This window comes from Coenobita brevimanus, chromosome 14 (assembly GCF_032717465.1).
Source record: "Coenobita brevimanus isolate Jiangsu-jjx chromosome 14, ASM3271746v2, whole genome shotgun sequence".
Classification (NCBI taxonomy): Eukaryota; Metazoa; Arthropoda; class Malacostraca; order Decapoda; family Coenobitidae; genus Coenobita; species Coenobita brevimanus.
In genome coordinates this window covers 41,779,563-41,796,807 of record NC_136967.1, presented here as the reverse complement: position 1 = coordinate 41,796,807, position 17,245 = coordinate 41,779,563, and positions in this window count along the sequence as shown.

Below are 17,245 nucleotides of genomic sequence, written 5' to 3'. Positions count from 1 at the left end.
GTCAGAGAATGACAGGAAAGCCGAAGCCAGAGTGTAGAGAATTCAGAAGCATCGAGTTCAGGAACACGAGAGCAAGATAAGTCATTGCGTATATATACACAACAGCCACCTTTAGCTCTGAAATGAGTATAGAGAAAGTAGGAGGATACAGAAAAGGGTTTGCTGTCAGTTGCCTCAGACAGCTGAGTCTCAGTTAGAAAAAGAAGGTGAGGTTTAGAGGAGGAGAGGTGGTGCTCAACAGAGTGAAAGTTAGAGGAAACGCCGCGAATGTTACAGAAATGAAGAAGAGAGTCAGACAGTGGTTACAGGCACCTCGAATCCTCACCGGGAGAGAGGCGGAAGACGGGGGCATTTATGGTTCCCCCCCCCCTCCCCTGGGGACTCCGAGGCTGGGTGATGAGACGCCATGATTTGTTTTTGAATTTTGGAAAAGGAAGTGTAGTGTGTACTGTGCATGTAGTTAATACTGAAACCCTGAGTAATACACGGTATATAAGCTGTCTGAAGGAAAGAGAGAATATTTCGTTGGTCCTTCCATATTTTTAATTAGAGATGTTAGATTATTGCTTTCCCAGTCGGCATGTATGCTTACAGATTTATACTAGCCCATATCTTTACTAGAAGTATCTAGACAGTAAAGACCATTGAAACCCAATAATTTTGTGTATGGAACCCAATTAACTTTTCAGAACATAAAGCAAGAGTCTTATCTGCAGCTGTACACAGAGGGGTATGCATGCAGGGAGACGAAAAAGCTAGTAGAAATCAATTTAGATCACTGATTTGCATGAGGTCGTTACGGAAGTAGTTAGGTTGACTGGAATGTTGTGTGCAGTGTATGGAAGCAGATAGGTATCAACGTAGAGACATATATGTTTTGATAAATGAGTAGGGAGCTAGGTAGTTTTACTTTTAAGTACAGGGCATGAGCGGACAGGCAAATTAATAGTCTCATAGGAGAAAGCCTTAACTAGTATTGGTAAGTACATTAACTTTCTGCACGACAAACACAGTCGGAGAAGCAACAATCTTCCCAATTTTGTCTGCAGATTGTTTAAAAGTAGTAAAGCATAATCACTGAACTTGAATCATGTTTTGCTCGGATAGTTCGACTTTTCTGTGAAGTATGCAACAAAGTTTTTGAAGATACCCCGATTCCCTGACTGTACAACGTTAAATAGATTGTTGGAATGCTGTGTAAACTATAGCAAAATTGTCAGATTGGAAGGAAAGGCTTCATGTTAACTGAATATTTTTTTCTTTCGAAGATGTCTCAGAGACAGTTATACCTCATACCAATTAATCTGGCCAGGCATGTATGGCAACACTGTTCCTGCCGAGATTCTGATTGGCTGGAGGTGTTTGTTCGATTTCGTTGTTGCTGAAACTGATACTCTTTTTATTAACAGAGATGATACTGAGTTTATCGAAAATACAATCGTCAAAAGCAATAAGAAATCCGTTATATACTTAACAACAATGAAATTTTCGTAGGAAGATAGAAATATGAGTCAACAAAGTATTATCACAGTCCAAGTCAATGTCAGCATTCGAACAATGCTTTTAATCTCCAACACTCGATAATAAAACAGAAAATTAAGGAAACCTGCTTAAACTATGCGTTGGTGTAACACACACTAAAATTTTAAGATCAGTCCGTACTGTGATAATAGAGGAGATATAATGAAATAGTTTTCCTTTAGCCTACTTTGATGTTCGCAATTTTTTCAAACCTCCCTTCCCGCACAACTCGTCTTTTCAATAGAATTTTTAATTATTCAGAGTTGTGGCGCGATTTAAGGGTAAGGACTGAACTTAAAATTTAAATATGTGTTTCACCAACGCTTAGATTAAGCAGGTTTCCTTAATTTTCTGTTTCATTATCGAGAGTCGAAGATTTAAAGGAATTTTTCGAATGCTGACCTTGACTTGGACTGTTATAATACTTTATTGACTCATATTTCTATCTTCCTACGCAAACTTCATTATTGTTAAGTATATAACGGATTTCTTATTGCTTTTGACGATTGTATTTTCGATAAACTCAGTATCATATTTGATAATGAAAAGAGTATCAGTTTCAGCAACAACGAAATCGAACAAACATCTCCAGCCAATCAGAATCTCGGCAGGAACAGTGTTGCCATACATGCCTGGCCAGATTAACTGGTATGAGGTATAGTATTGGTAAGTACATTAACTTTCTGCACGACAAGCACAGTCGGAGAAGCAACTATCTTCCCAATTTTGTCTGCAGATTGTTTAAAAGTAGTAAAGCCTAATCACTGAACTTGAATCATGTTTTGCTCGGGTAGTTCGACTTTTCTGTGAAGTATGCACCAAAGTTTTTGAAGATACCCCGATTCCCTGACTGTACAACGTTAAATAGATTGTTGGAATGCTGTGTAAACTATAGCAAAATTGTCAGATTGGAAGGAAAGGCTTCATGTTAACTGAATATTTTTTTCTTTCGAAGATGTCTCAGAGACAGTTAGTTGGCGACGACTGTGGCTACAAACAAAGGATCAGATGTGTCAGCAAAGGGTGACGGTCAGGGAGTGCCAGGCTGTGGGTCTGAGGATGAGTCAGGGTGAATATATGTGAGGATGAGAGGTAAAGCGAAAGCGTGTGAGGATGAGAGTCTGGGTGAAAGTGTGTGAGGATGAATGCAGTGGTCCAGGCATTTCGAAATGTACGGATCTTGAATGTGGCTTTTTTTCTTTTTTAGGGAACAATTTGTGGGTTTTTAGCCCCTGGTTCCTTCTTTGCATTATAATATATATATATATATATATATATATATATATATATATATATATATATATATATATATATATATAAATGAAGGGCAACATCACTCGCGAAGTCTCAGGCTGGGCAAAGTGGGTGTTGGAGGCAGGGAGCCTCTTCACTGCTGCCGTATAGGTGGTTGGGCTCCCTTAATTGAGAGGGTTGTGGTGTTTTTTCTGCACATGACTTCTTGCCACCCGACCCTTAGCGTTTGATTTTGGCGCAACAGAGAAGTCTCTTGAGTTTCAGAAGGGTAGGGGAAATCAGCAGGGACTGTAGAGTTATTAGCCATCACAATGGGATCACGTGATTCACTCTGAAGTGGTGGCATGAAGCTTTGGGAGAAGGCAAGGGAGGGCGGCTGGGGCACATCGCTCTCCACATGATAGCTCCAGCTCTCAGACGTGGTCTAACCACTTGATAATAACGACATTATCTCTAACACCCTACCAATCACACTGGCACACAACTCCTTCCTTGGCCAAGTGAGAGGCTTGGCCAGGGTGGAGTTGGCAGGGGTTGGGCGGCCACTCTTGGCGGGGAGAGAATCGGACATACAGATTCGGAACTCATCCTTGTTTGCATTACTGTGGCATATGGGAAACTGGCCAAGGTGCCCATGTGCCTCCTAAAAGCCTGTGTGGCCCACTGAACACCAGAGAAAATGGGTAAGAATTCAAATGCTGGCGAGAAATGCAACGTGGCTATAGCCATCATCCTATTCACTTTATGATATCTATGGCTATTATCTAAATTATAGGGGTTAGTCATTCACCTCTACTTCCCTACTCCAATTTATGTCTATTTTTGTTCAGTTAATGTATGTTACTTTCTCCTACTCTTTTTGCCATTCTCTCCGACAAAGAGAATATGTTTTCACCCCTGTTTGTTCGTTACTTTGTCTGTTAGGAGGATTACTCAAAAACTGAAAGAGAGATTTGGACCAATTTTGGTTGGTAAATAGCCCATGTCACAGGGAAAAATCGATTAACTTTTGGGACCGATCCAGATCGTATTACAGATTCTGGATCCGGAAAACATCTTTCGTGAAACCGTAATCAATGATGAGAAAACCTATTATGAAGAGTGGTTTGGAAATTACGGTGCATTTGTCGGCGAAAGCGCTCCACTGAGTGCCCTTCTAATTTTTACATGCCTTCATTTCCCTTCTCCCATTCGTGGTATTTATATTCCGTATTCGTGCCTGTTTCCTACTTTTCCCGTTTCCTCTTTATACAGGTCAACATTATTTCCGTCACCTAGATTTTATTGCCCGATTTCTAGCTTTCTGATTTTTTCCATCGCCGTCGAGTCAGTTGTGTGTTCCTTTCTCGTCTTCTTATTATTTCTTTCCTACCCTAACTCCCGTTTTTGTCATGTGTTTTTTCATTTAATTCTGATCTCTTTCCCATCTTGTTTATTGTTTGGCATTTCTCTACCTCCTCAGCTAATGTCTTTCCCTCTCCTATATTTGGCGTTTCTTTTCTGCTGTTCGTACATATTTCCTTTTTTTCCATGCCCCTTCTTCATTTTACGCTTCTCTTTTCCGCTCTTCCATTTTCGCTGACTCTGGTCCGTTAATAATGTCTTTTGCCCTTCCAGTTTCATCTCGCCCTACCAAACTTCCACATTTTCCATTTTTATTATAACTGCCACTGTTTAAAGATGTGTTTCCTTCGTTTTTGCTGTAACGATTTTACTTCACTAATTGTCTTTCATTTCCGTTGTCTCTGTTTCCCTCTTCAGGTTTCCTTTATGCTGTCATCTCCAGCCTCTTCCGATTTCCCATTTTTTGTTATGCTCGTTTCTGTCTTCATGCTTATATTTTGCTAACATTTTTTTTCCAGAGATGGCCAGGTATACAGGTAGTGCTTGTCCCTGTATCAGATACTCACTCACCACTTTACTGAGATACGGTAACAGGGGGGAACCCATCAGGCCATATGCCTTGTTAGTACTGAGGCCAGTGATGGCGGAAAATACATCAGCGGAAGAAATTTTAATGTCAGCCATGAGGAAGTCAGAGGGGGAAGTGATGGAGGAACAGCACCGGAATCGTCTAAGGTGGAATTGGAGGAGAAAGTCTGAGTGAAGAGATCTGCTTTATCAGTAGATGAAATAGCTACAGAGCCATCAGAGTAGAAAAGAGGAGGGAAGGATGATGTGGTAAAGTTGTTAGAAAGGTTTTTGGCAAGGTGCCAGAAGGAGCGGGAAGAAGTCGAGTTGGATAGTTGAGAGCATTTAGTACAGATGAAATCATTTTTAGCAGAGCGAAGAACAGACTTAGCACGATTCCGGACAGAAACAAAAAAAAAAAAAAAATGTGATTCAGGGGTGGGTTGGCTCCGGTACCTTTATAGGCCCTCCCCTTGTCACGGATAGCATTAGAACCAGCGTGATTAAACCAAGGCTTTCTTGCATTAGTCAGAGGATATGAGAAAGGAATGTATACGTCCATGCCGAGAGAATAACCTCCGTAATGCGCAAGGCACACTCAGATGGCTCCCGGCCATGGAAACAATAATCATTCCAGGGAACATCAAAGAGGTACTGCCTGAAAGCTTCCCAATCTGCAGCTCCAAAGTGCCACAGACATTTCTTTGGAGGGTCCGCAGGCCGTACTGAAGCGATAGGACAGGTTAAGGTAATAAGGTTATGATCGGAAGAGCCCAACGGAGAGAAAAGATTTAGTGTAAGCAGATGCATTAGTTGTAAGGAAGAGATCAAGTATGTTGGAGCTCTCTTCAAGGCGGTCAGGGATACGGGTAGGGTGCTGCACAAGCTGCTCTAGGTCATTAAGGATAGAAATTATAGGTTAGGTGAATCAGTGAAAAGATATATATATATATATATATATATATATATATATATATATATATATATATATATATATATATATATATATATATATATATATATATATATATATATCATTCATTCATTCATTCATTCATTATCCAATCCTACATTGCCCCATGAGGAGCGTAGGAGCCCAGAGCTAGGCAAGTTGGCCCTGACGTTTAAGATGAGAGTGACCAGTCTCACTCACCCTAGAGTGGCATTACGTGAGCAGTAAACCCCAACCATCCCTTGGATATAAACCTTCACCGTCTCTCTCTCTCTCTCTCTCTCTCTCTCTCTCTCTCTCTCTCTCTCTCTCTCTCTCTTTCATCCTCGTGTTTTGGTATTTTCGTATTTCTTCTGTAACTCCTTTCTCTCTCTCTCTCTCTCTCTCTCTCTCTCTCTCTCTTTCTGTTTTTTACTGCTCTTTGTTTTCCAAACTGATTTATGTCTCTTCATCCAATATTCCTTATTGCCTTGTTTCCTCCTTTCTTTCACTCTTTCCTTCATCCCTAGTACCTTCTGCTTGCTTTCTTCCACGAGTACATATTCCTTTCTTTTGCCTATTTTCCCTCTCTTTTACGTCTTACACAATTTATTCTGTGTGTTATCCTTGCCAGTTCCCTTCTTGGCTGTTACATATACGCGGATAGTCTTCTGACTCTTTCATTTACGCGTATTTGTGTCTTGTCCCTTTCATTGTATATTTATGCCGGTTCGCTTCTTTCGGGCTTCATGTTTTACGTATTCTCTCTGCATTCTTTCAGTAATACCTGGTCTTTCATGTTTCCCTGTTATTTATACCAGTTTATTCTTATTTCCCTATTTTATTTACGTTTTTTCCCTTCCATTATTTTATACAGTAATTCCTACTCCGTCTTATTTCCCTTATGCCTTGGCGCGTTTTCCTTATCCCTTCCATTGACAGCTATTCCGTTTTTCTATGTCTGTTGGTTCACATTTTTGTCACTTCAGGCTGTCTTTTTATTCCTAATTATTTTTATCCCTCTACTCTAGCTTGTTCTTTTCCTCTTTACCTTGTCCAGGTATACGTATATCCATTTTTATTTCACATCTTTCACATTTTTTTCATTTTTCCTTCTTTCTTTTTGTTTATTTCTTTCTTTTCCTTTCTCGAATACTGTACATTTATTCTCCTCTTCTCGACTTCCCTGTGTACTTTTTGTCTTCTTCACCCCTTGTCCATCTTGTAGGTATTCACTTCTCCTGTCTCCCTCAAATGCACACATCTCTTAATCTCGGTCATATTGATATTGTTCCCTTTGTCTTCTCCCTCCAGTAGAATTATTCCCATTTTTCTTCGTACAATACAGTATTTGTATTTTGTTTCTGCATATTCTCATTTTCGTCTCCTTTCCAATATACCCTCTTTTCTCTATTCCCTCGAGGTGTTTTCCCCACTTTCATTAATACTGTGTATCCCGTCGCCATTTTATCTGTGTCCATTCTCCCCTCAGTATCACTTCACTATTTACTGCCATGATGATAATTTATAGCTCCTCTTCATCTTTATCTCCTTGTTTCCTTCTTCCTCGCTGATAGTGTGCCCTCAATCTTTATTACACTTGCTTCTGTTCCTTCGATCTTCAAAATTCCTATCCCCCGCCTCCTTCTTTTTTTTTTTTTTCCCCCTCACTTGCCCCTGTCCTGTTATTTTTCAACATATTTCGGAGAAACAAGGTCCCACGCTAGTCGAAGCTAACAATTAAGTATCTGGTGTTAAAAGGATACCACGTTGACAACTAGGAAATTATTATAAACCATTTTTAGTTTCACCTCTGAATATTTTTTCGAAACCATTATTATAAAGAACATATGAAACGCTTTAAAAATTTCACCAGGGAATCACAGCATGGATATTGGAACTTTCACTTTTGTCTTACAAATCACCAGGATTGTTTCAGTGACATACTGGAAGCGTATGGCTCAGAGATCCGACGACGTTATTTGTCTCAATTTTCAAAGTGTTCGTTAACGTCCACTACAAAAAGATTGATTAAAAAACTAAAGGTGCATGGTTTCAGTGGCAGTGAGCGCAGCTGTATCGCTGACTGGCTTTCTGTATTTGTCAAAAGGAATCGTAATTAACGGAAAAAAATCTGTTCGAAATGGTATCGCAAGAGGAATGTTAGAAAGTTCGACATTGAGCAATGTGCCGTTTCTGAGTTGCATAGAAGATAATGATGAAGGATTGTGTGAAATAAGAATAAAAAAAAAACGCAATAGAAGGATAAAACAAAAATAGCAGAATGGATTCGTCTTAACAATGGCATGTGCTTCAAAGAGCTCATGACAAACTGTTACAAACTTTGCATATATATATATATATATATATATATATATATATATATATATATATATATATATATATATATATATATATATATATATACAAAGTTGTTGTTGTTACTTAACCCCAGTCTGCCTGACCAAGCAGACCCACCAACCACATATAAACAACCTCGTCTGAAGTGCCGTCCAGAGTAGTGAGTTGATGATCACTTCCAACAGACAACTCCTCTCCACACCGAGGCATAGGGAAGGGAAACGAGTGGGATTTTGGTTCCCGCATTTGCATCTCTCCACCCAGCTAACAAGAGCATCATAGCAGGATCCACATCACTCTGTTATCCATGAGGCTTAAAAAATACTATCCTTCCTAACCCCGAAGTACGAAGATTTTGCGTTTTATTAAAGCAAGTAGCCTTATCTTCATGTCTGTGGATACGTGAAACATCTCAGATTAGCTGAGACAGTGCTAATACAACAACTAGTTTAATACCAAAAACAAATCTTTTTCATTTTCTTCTTTCCTTCTTTCTTTCTTCTTTTTTTCCTTCCTTCCTTTCATTCTTTCATTCTTAAACTCCTGTACCTCTAAAATGACAAAACTAATCATCTTGTGTTTTCACAAGGGAGTTTCATTCTCCTTTGAGTCAGAAGCATTGTAGACTTTCCCTGATAAAGGTCAAAGGTAACACATTGGAAATATATAATTTTTTAAGAGTTGGTCCGTATAAACAGAAAGTGGAAGAAGGTAAGGCTGTGAAAGAAAGGGTTAAACGTTTCAATTTTGAGAACAGTCGATCAAGTGTAAGGTCATAGGGCAGTGTCAAACTTTCGATCCATTAACTCAGAAAACATTTGTTCAGTTTGGATTAAACTTGGTGGAAGGATTTAAGGTCAGACGTAGATTAAATTGTTAAACTGTGAGAACAATAGGGTAAAACTGAAAGTCACAGTGCAAGGTAAACTTTCAGCACTTTTACTCTAATTTAAATCAAATTTAATGTAGTGGTTCATGGTCATATAAAGATGAAGTATTGCAAGTTTTAGAACAACTGATGAACGGTCAAATTCTTAGAGCTAGGCCAAACGATTGGCCATACTCTGATCGCACAACGTGGATGTTGAACTTTTTCGCTACTTCTCCTCTTTCTTTTCTCAAGATTATATTATTGAGCTGAAGAGAAACCTTCCCAACTGGAGTGAGTTTGTCAAAGCCTTCATCAATCTTTTCACTACTGTGACGCTTTTTTAAGATGGAGAGCTTACAAAAACTTTCTGGGTGTTCATAGACATGTATTAAAAAAAACATGCCGATGGCAGTGCACACAAAAACATTGAAGCAAGGTTGTGGCAATAGAAAGACATTTTATGTAATACTTGCATTTTTGCGCTGCATGTTTTATTAATCGTTTCATCATTTTCATGACACTTCTGGTGAATTTATTGTAATCCATAGTGGCACGTACTGGATTAGAAAATACTGAAGGGATTATTTTACTGCCTCGACCTTGTTTCCATAGTTTTTAGCACACTGCCATTTCTACTTAAATGTTTTTAAAATACCTGATTTAATGATCTTTTAAAGATTGTAGGTAAAAATGTTCTGAAGGTGTTTTCTGTTAGTGAGCTGAAGAGCGTTGTAGTAGTGAAGGGACTAACCTGTTTTCGCTCAAAGAGGCCCTCTTAAGGTGAATTAAATGGAGTGGAGAAAATAACGAGAAAGAACACTGAAAAAGAGTAACACCCACTTCTTGCAAACAGTCTGTAACCGATCTTTTACTCTGTTCTATGATCTTGACCATTGACTGATTGTTCTCAAACTTGAAATATTTCATCCTTGTCAGATCATGAACCCCCTCCCCCCACTAAGTTTGGTTCAAAATGAACAAAAAATGTTGAAGTAGACTTTGCCCTGTGCCCTTGACTTTTGTACTGTTTTTATCAAAATTAAAAAATTTAATCTATTTCGAACCCGAAATCGTTCTAGTAACATTATTCTGAATTGAATAAAAATTTACAGTTGAAGGGACGAAAGTTAACACTATATTATGGCCATAATTTTTTACCAGTTGTTCAAAAAAATGAAGCACTTCACCCTTTGTCAACCCTTTACCATTCTTCCAAGTTTTGTCAACATTGGATCAAAGCTGCAAAAGTTGACCCACGAATACTGCCTACCTTTTATTTTTAACCTTTTGGGACAATATCTACTGTGATTTCGAACCAGTGAAGAATGAAACTGCTTTTTGATAACGCCAAGTGATCAGTTTTGCCATTTAAGATCTAGAGGAATCAAAGAAAGAAAGAATAAAAAGAAGAACAAAGAGGAGGAGAAGAAGAAGGTGAGGAAAAAGAAGATTAAGAAGATGAAGACGAAGAAAACGAAGGACAAGATTGATGATACTGATGATGATGACGCAAAAGAAGAAAAAGACAAAGACGATGAAGAAATCGGCTATTTTATCTATTGTGCTTTATCATGAAAGCATTATGTTTTGTAGATAAGCATGAAGGTTCAGGGTATATGCTTAAAAAAAAAATAGTGACTGGGAGTTACAAAGGATAAAAATTTTTCAGGCTTAATAGACTGAAAACGCCGTCACTCTGGTAGAAGCTCTTAGAAATTTAGTAAAATAATAAAAAACGAAAGAATAAATAAAACGTATGAGGATATAAGTGTGGTAGGTCTCCATATTATAATTGCAAATCATAATAGATAGATAGATAAATAGATAGATAGAGAGACAGATAGAAGCAGGAAGTCAAATGATGAGAAGGTGTTGTGTCTGCGAGAATCGAGCAGTGCTAAGCATGCTTACACACTCTTAACACTGAGGAAAGCTGACGACAGCGGCCAGTAAGGAGATGATGCAGTTAGCTGTCAGCAGTCCTCTCGTGAACAAAGATCTAGTCCACCCCTGCTATACCAGAATTTAGGAAAGAGAGCTCAGACCTAGATTAGCCACCGAACAGGCTAGAGAGAAGGAGACAAGCAACCCTAGAGAGAGGTCGAGACGGAGATTAGCCTTAGAACAGAGAGAGAGAGAGAGATAGCGAGACAGGGAGGTAGCTACCCGGGACTTATACTTTTATACCTGTTTAATATTTCCAAGACAAATAAAAATAGTCCCATACTATTCTTTACCTCTCCCGTCACTACATGACATCTGGTGGGGAAACTACTACAAGATATAAAAGCCGCTCGACCACAAGTCTAAAATATCCTGCCTCTACAAGCAAATACAAAGTCGCTGCTTTATGATACAAGGTCTTTATGACATTTGGTAGCAGCGAACGTATACGAACCTCGTCTACGAATCAACATTAAATTCCTACAAAATATCAAGATTGACAACAACCAACAATATCAGCTCCTGCCCCCTCCGTCTCCCAGATCATTACGCTGATGCAGAGGTCAAGAGATCACTCGACGCCTTGCAAGTAGCTTAACGACAAACCAGCAAATCTGCGGACATCGTCTCCGAATTAAAAGCAAATTTCTACAAAAGCAACCGATACTACAAGATTAGCTTCAGTTCTACATTGAATCCTACAAAATACAGCCTACAGTGCAAATAGTCTACAAGTCTACGACGAATAAGCGAACTACAGCCGTCTACAATCAACTACAATTAACAACTCTACGTCGTCTGTATAATCTTCTACACGCACCTACAAGTAGCGGCAGTCTTCATCCTACAACGAGTAAATCACAAGAAAAAAGGACCAAGAATACATCAAGAAAGAAAGAAAACTTACAAACAAACAAACAAACAAACGAAGAGTGAGAGACGACTCACAACTCATAACCACCAGACCTCACTCTCCTCTCTCTGCTATCCACCCAACCACCACAGCCTACGCAGGTGTGAAGAGGTCAGGACGACGAAGCAAACACCAAGTACATATTCACAACTCATCTTACTCACTCGTCTTCACTCAAGTTACTCATCGCTACTCATTCACTCACCACAGCTACCAGTGTGGGAAGTTGAGGTCATCATGCGTGCTTGCTGAACAGACGCCACGTCAGTCAACACACCACCTGCACCACCACTCACACCACGGTAAAAATTAGTGAGTTACATAGTTACTTCATTTATACAATACACAGTGATAGACAATAAGCTTCTGCACAAACATAAAAAACGTGCTGTATAGTTACAGTTTAAATACACATACTTACTTCAATTATCTGCATAACTCAAATACTAAATAATCACCAACAATAAATATTCTACACTGTATATATTCATTCATCTATTATAACATTTATTTACTACCAACGAGTGTTACCATTTATACCTACGTAAAATACGTGTTTCATACATACAACTATACATTAATTATATCTACAAAGTAATAAAGAAAATATACAATCACAGTTACTCAGTGAGCAATTAAAAGAACTGTATTAAACATTTATTAATTAAAGCTACCTAGTGGAAACAGACAAATTAAGTTACAAGGTAACCTAGAGAAGAAAAAAAAAATGGCCAACACAAATGCCGTTAGCAAGAGTGAACATCTTCAACACAATCGTGAAGACAATGATTTCCACACAGTGCTGACACACTTATTACCCACGATAGGTACAGGTGAACAACAAATCAGTGTATATAGTTAATACTGTATATAGTGTATATATATATATATATTTTTTTTTTATATAAAATAAAATATGGAACTATATAATATCATTTTATAGTATCTGTGCAATATAAACTAAACTTTGAAAAAGTATCCCAAGGAAATTAGCCAGTAATTATGTAACCATGAACAACATGGAAAAAAGCGTACACAAGCAAAGAGAAACAAACTATTGAAAAAAAAAAAAGAAAAAAAAAGAAGAAAGAAAGAAAGAAAAGTAAGAAAGAAAAAATAGAGAAATAAAGTAAGATCACATAACAAACAAATGAAAATAAGTGTAAATGTTACTACATAAGTCAAAATACCACGTAAACTACAAACAAAAAAGCAAATTGTTGTCTCCACATACAAGTGGCACGACACATCATCACTATCATCGACCGCAGCATATGTTAGGACTGCAGTTATTACAATTATGTTACTCCATATTATAATTATGTAACTACAAACAATATGTACCAATTTATGTGACAGTTGCATTAACAAGATGTAACTTTTATGTAACTTTAACTACAATTATGTACCTACAAACGATATGTAACAATTATGTAACGACAAACGATTGCATTATGTTACACTAACTACAATTATGTACCTACAAACGATATGTAACAATTATGTAACGACAAAATAGTTGCATTAACAAGATGTAACTTTTATGTAACTTTAACTACAATTATAAGGCCAAGACACATATGTAATAGTTGCATTAACAAATGTAACTACAATTATAAGGCCAACACAATTATGTAGTACCACAATGTTAGTACAATATTATAAGTCATACAATTATAGCACAATTCTGTATTACCAGTATCATCATACAAGTTAGGTGAAATATTAGACATTACTAAAGTGATAACTCAAATATGTAATGTATAACCTAGCAGTATTACCATTGCACAATTATATGCGTACGTCTGTTGTACATGCACGTCTTACAAGTGTTATACAACAACCATTGCATTTATTCAAATATGTATACAACTTGTTTAAATGTAATATTACTGAATAATCACTATTTATTATGAATAATATATGTATACAATATTCATACAATTATGTTACTTTACAATATTATGTATTTCACTTAATTAGCTTATAAGTTCATTATAATGTGTATGTAGTATGTATCAATATATTATAACTATTAAATGTCGATGGTACGCCATTTTTGCGCGGCTGAGCAATGTGGTAGGTCTCCATATTATAATTGCAAATCATAATAGATAGATAGATAAATAGATAGATAGAGAGACAGATAGAAGCAGGAAGTCAAATGATGAGAAGGTGTTGTGTCTGCGAGAATCGAGCAGTGCTAAGCATGCTTACACACTCTTAACACTGAGGAAAGCTGACGACAGCGGCCAGTAAGGAGATGATGCAGTTAGCTGTCAGCAGTCCTCTCGTGAACAAAGATCTAGTCCACCCCTGCTATACCAGAATTTAGGAAAGAGAGCTCAGACCTAGATTAGCCACCGAACAGGCTAGAGAGAAGGAGACAAGCGACCCTAGAGAGAGGTCGAGACGGAGATTAGCCTTAGAACGGAGAGAGAGAGAGAGATAGCGAGACAGGGAGGTAGCTACCCGGGACTTATACTTTTATACCTGTTTAATATTTCCAAGACAAATAAAAATAGTCCCATACTATTCTTTACCTCTCCCGTCACTACATGACATCTGGTGGGGAAACTACTACAAGATATAAAAGCCGCTCGACCACAAGTCTAAAATATACTTCTCTACAAGTAACTACAAAGTCTTTATGACATAAGGATGGATGCATTCTAAACCACCGAAACTAGAGCAAGGTACATGTACATGCAGAAAAGCGACATGTAATCCCATCGATACATCATTTTTTTTATTTTTTTCACTCCAGTACGTGACATCTGATCCAGTATAAGTGCAGTCGAAACGTATCATGATAATTGGACAGATATGACTATTATCCAGTCGTGCAGCGCATAGCTATATATATATATATATATATATATATATATATATATATATATATATATATATATGATTACATGCCGTTTTACTGCCTCGACCTTGTGCTAATTGTGTTTGTCGCACTTACATCCCCTTACATTTTCAGAAATTTTATTAAATGTTTGTTTGTACTATAACACACACACACACACACACACACACACACACACACACACACACACACACACACACACACACACACACACACACAGCATCTAGCTATATAATATTTAATATTGCATGTAATGAGTACTTTAAATTCGGTTACAATTCAAGTAATGTCTGGATAAAGTAATCGGGAAAAATCTGTCTGGTCGAAAGGTTAGAGGTAGTTCTTCATTAGCAGTGTTTTACCCACTGGAAAATTGTGTACGATGTCTTGAATTTCTCTTGAATAGCAACTTGGTGTCTTTTTTCTTACTGAGGGTGTAGCCTTTGCCTGCTACATTTCTTATCTGTTCTGTTAATTCTTCCCCAGATCACAGAGAACAATATAGTAATGGAACGACGTTGAATAACTAATAATATCGTATTATTACCTTTCATATTACGTCAAGACAATGTGGTGCGTATATTTTGGTCATCCTTTTCTAGGGATTTCCATTGGTTCTGTCTTTTCCTTGGTGTTTTTGGGTGGAGGGTGAGTTTGGCGAGCCTTACTACTGTGTTATCATTGTCTTAAGAGTCACTGAATTGTTATTATTGTCATACTCTGCCCTAGAAAAGAGCACCAAGTAATTGATGTTTGCTCTCCATTGAATTCTTTTCATGATTCCATTCTTCTTGCCTCCCACCCCCTCATCATTTTACGTCATCTTTTCAGTTGTTATACCATTTTCCCCTTTTCATTCTCATTTAGCAGCTTCTCCGTTGCCTAATTTTCATTTTTGTTTCCTCTTCCATCTTCATCTCAAAATTCCTCTCTCTGAAAATTCGTTTCTGTCTCCCCATCACTCTTTTTCACCGTGTCTCCTAACGCTACCCCCTGATAAGTTTATCCACTATTCTGCTTTTCATACCGTTGTTTTCCATTTCGGTTGCTCTGAATCCCCTCGCCCCTCCTTTCACTTTATTCTCTATCCTCTTCTGTGCCTTCTAATTTCCCACTTTCTTAATTATCACTTTTTCTCTTTTTCTCTGCTTCCATCCATTACGTTTAGTCCCTTCATCGTCTTAGTAAATTTCGCTTCTCTTCAGGTCCCTTCTTTCTTCCCTTTCCTCTTGTTTACTCTCCAGCCAACCCATAACTCACCTAACTGTTGTCTCACTTCCCCTACTACCATCAGTGCCTTTTATCACTGGTAGAATCATTCGTTTCTTAAGGAACGCAAGTTAATGGTACTCGGGTCATTTAAGCAGTGATGAAATGTGCAGCTCTTAATGTTTGGTGCAGTTGTCAGTAACATTTATTTCTATTACAAATCCGACAAGGTCTCTCTACTCCCTAATTTCTATTATCCCTCATGAGCAGTGCATCTGACGAGTGAGATTTTTTTTTTTTTTTACTGTGTTCTCTTTTGTTATGACGAAAGGTTTGTGTCGTTTGCTTAGGCCAGTCTATGGAGCTGTGTATCTAACTCTTATCTTTCCATCATCTTCAGCTTCCCAATATTCTCAGCTTCCCATTCTCTTCTTTCTCTTGCTGTCCATATGCACTTACTCGGCGTCTTCTCTCTCTCCTCTTTGTCATCTCGTATCTCTTCGCTTCTCACTTTCTTTTCCTTAGAGTAACTTTGTCTCTCTAAGTCTTTCCTTTCTTCACTTATAAATCCATATTCTTCCCTTTCTCCTTTGATCGCTCATTCCTTGATCCACGCTAATTACTCTCCCTCTTCCATGTCCTCCTCCCCTCACCATCCTAGCCTTCTTACCGTTCATCAGTCATCACCTCATCATCCCTTTCCACATCTAGCTTGTTCCAAATGAGAGGGACCCGGCCATCATTTCCTTCCCATCACTCTCCGTAATCTCACCATCCCAGCTTCCCTGCCTCTCCCCTTCCTATCACCTCTATCATCGTCTTCTATCTTTCCCCTTTTTCATCGTCTCCTACCTTGCCTCTTTTCGTCGTCCCCTACCTTGTCCCCTTTCATCACCTTCCTTCCTTACCTCTCTCTGTCCACACCATTCCATCCTCCTCATCTCGCCTCCCATCACTTTTTTTTTTTTTTTTTTCACATCCCTGTCGCCTATTTCTCCTCCCAACCCCATTCTTTTTTTCTTTTTCTCTTTTTTTTTAAATGATCTTTCCTCATTTCCTGTCCTTTCATCTTTTCCCTTTTATCTGTTTTATGAAAACTTCATTCCTCGCTCTCTCTCTCTCTCTCTCTCTCTCTCTGGTTACGTACACCCGCGAACCAAAGTTTCGGTACCCCCCTCGATGGAAGGAAGTGGAAGTCAGGGTTAGAGAGAGGGCAGGTGAACGGACAACCGTGAGTGGTACTTTGGAACTGAGCTACGAGGCGAATAGTGAGTAACCTAATGACACTGGATTCGAAACATTTCCATGCTATTCACCTGCAAAACATTATGCGTTCGTAACATACATACTGTAACATATAACATAGACTACTGTGTTATCATGGTGTCCTGTGATACTGACCCATCTGTTTCGGATCCTCATCACACAAATAAAGCATCGAGCCAGTTGTATATAAGT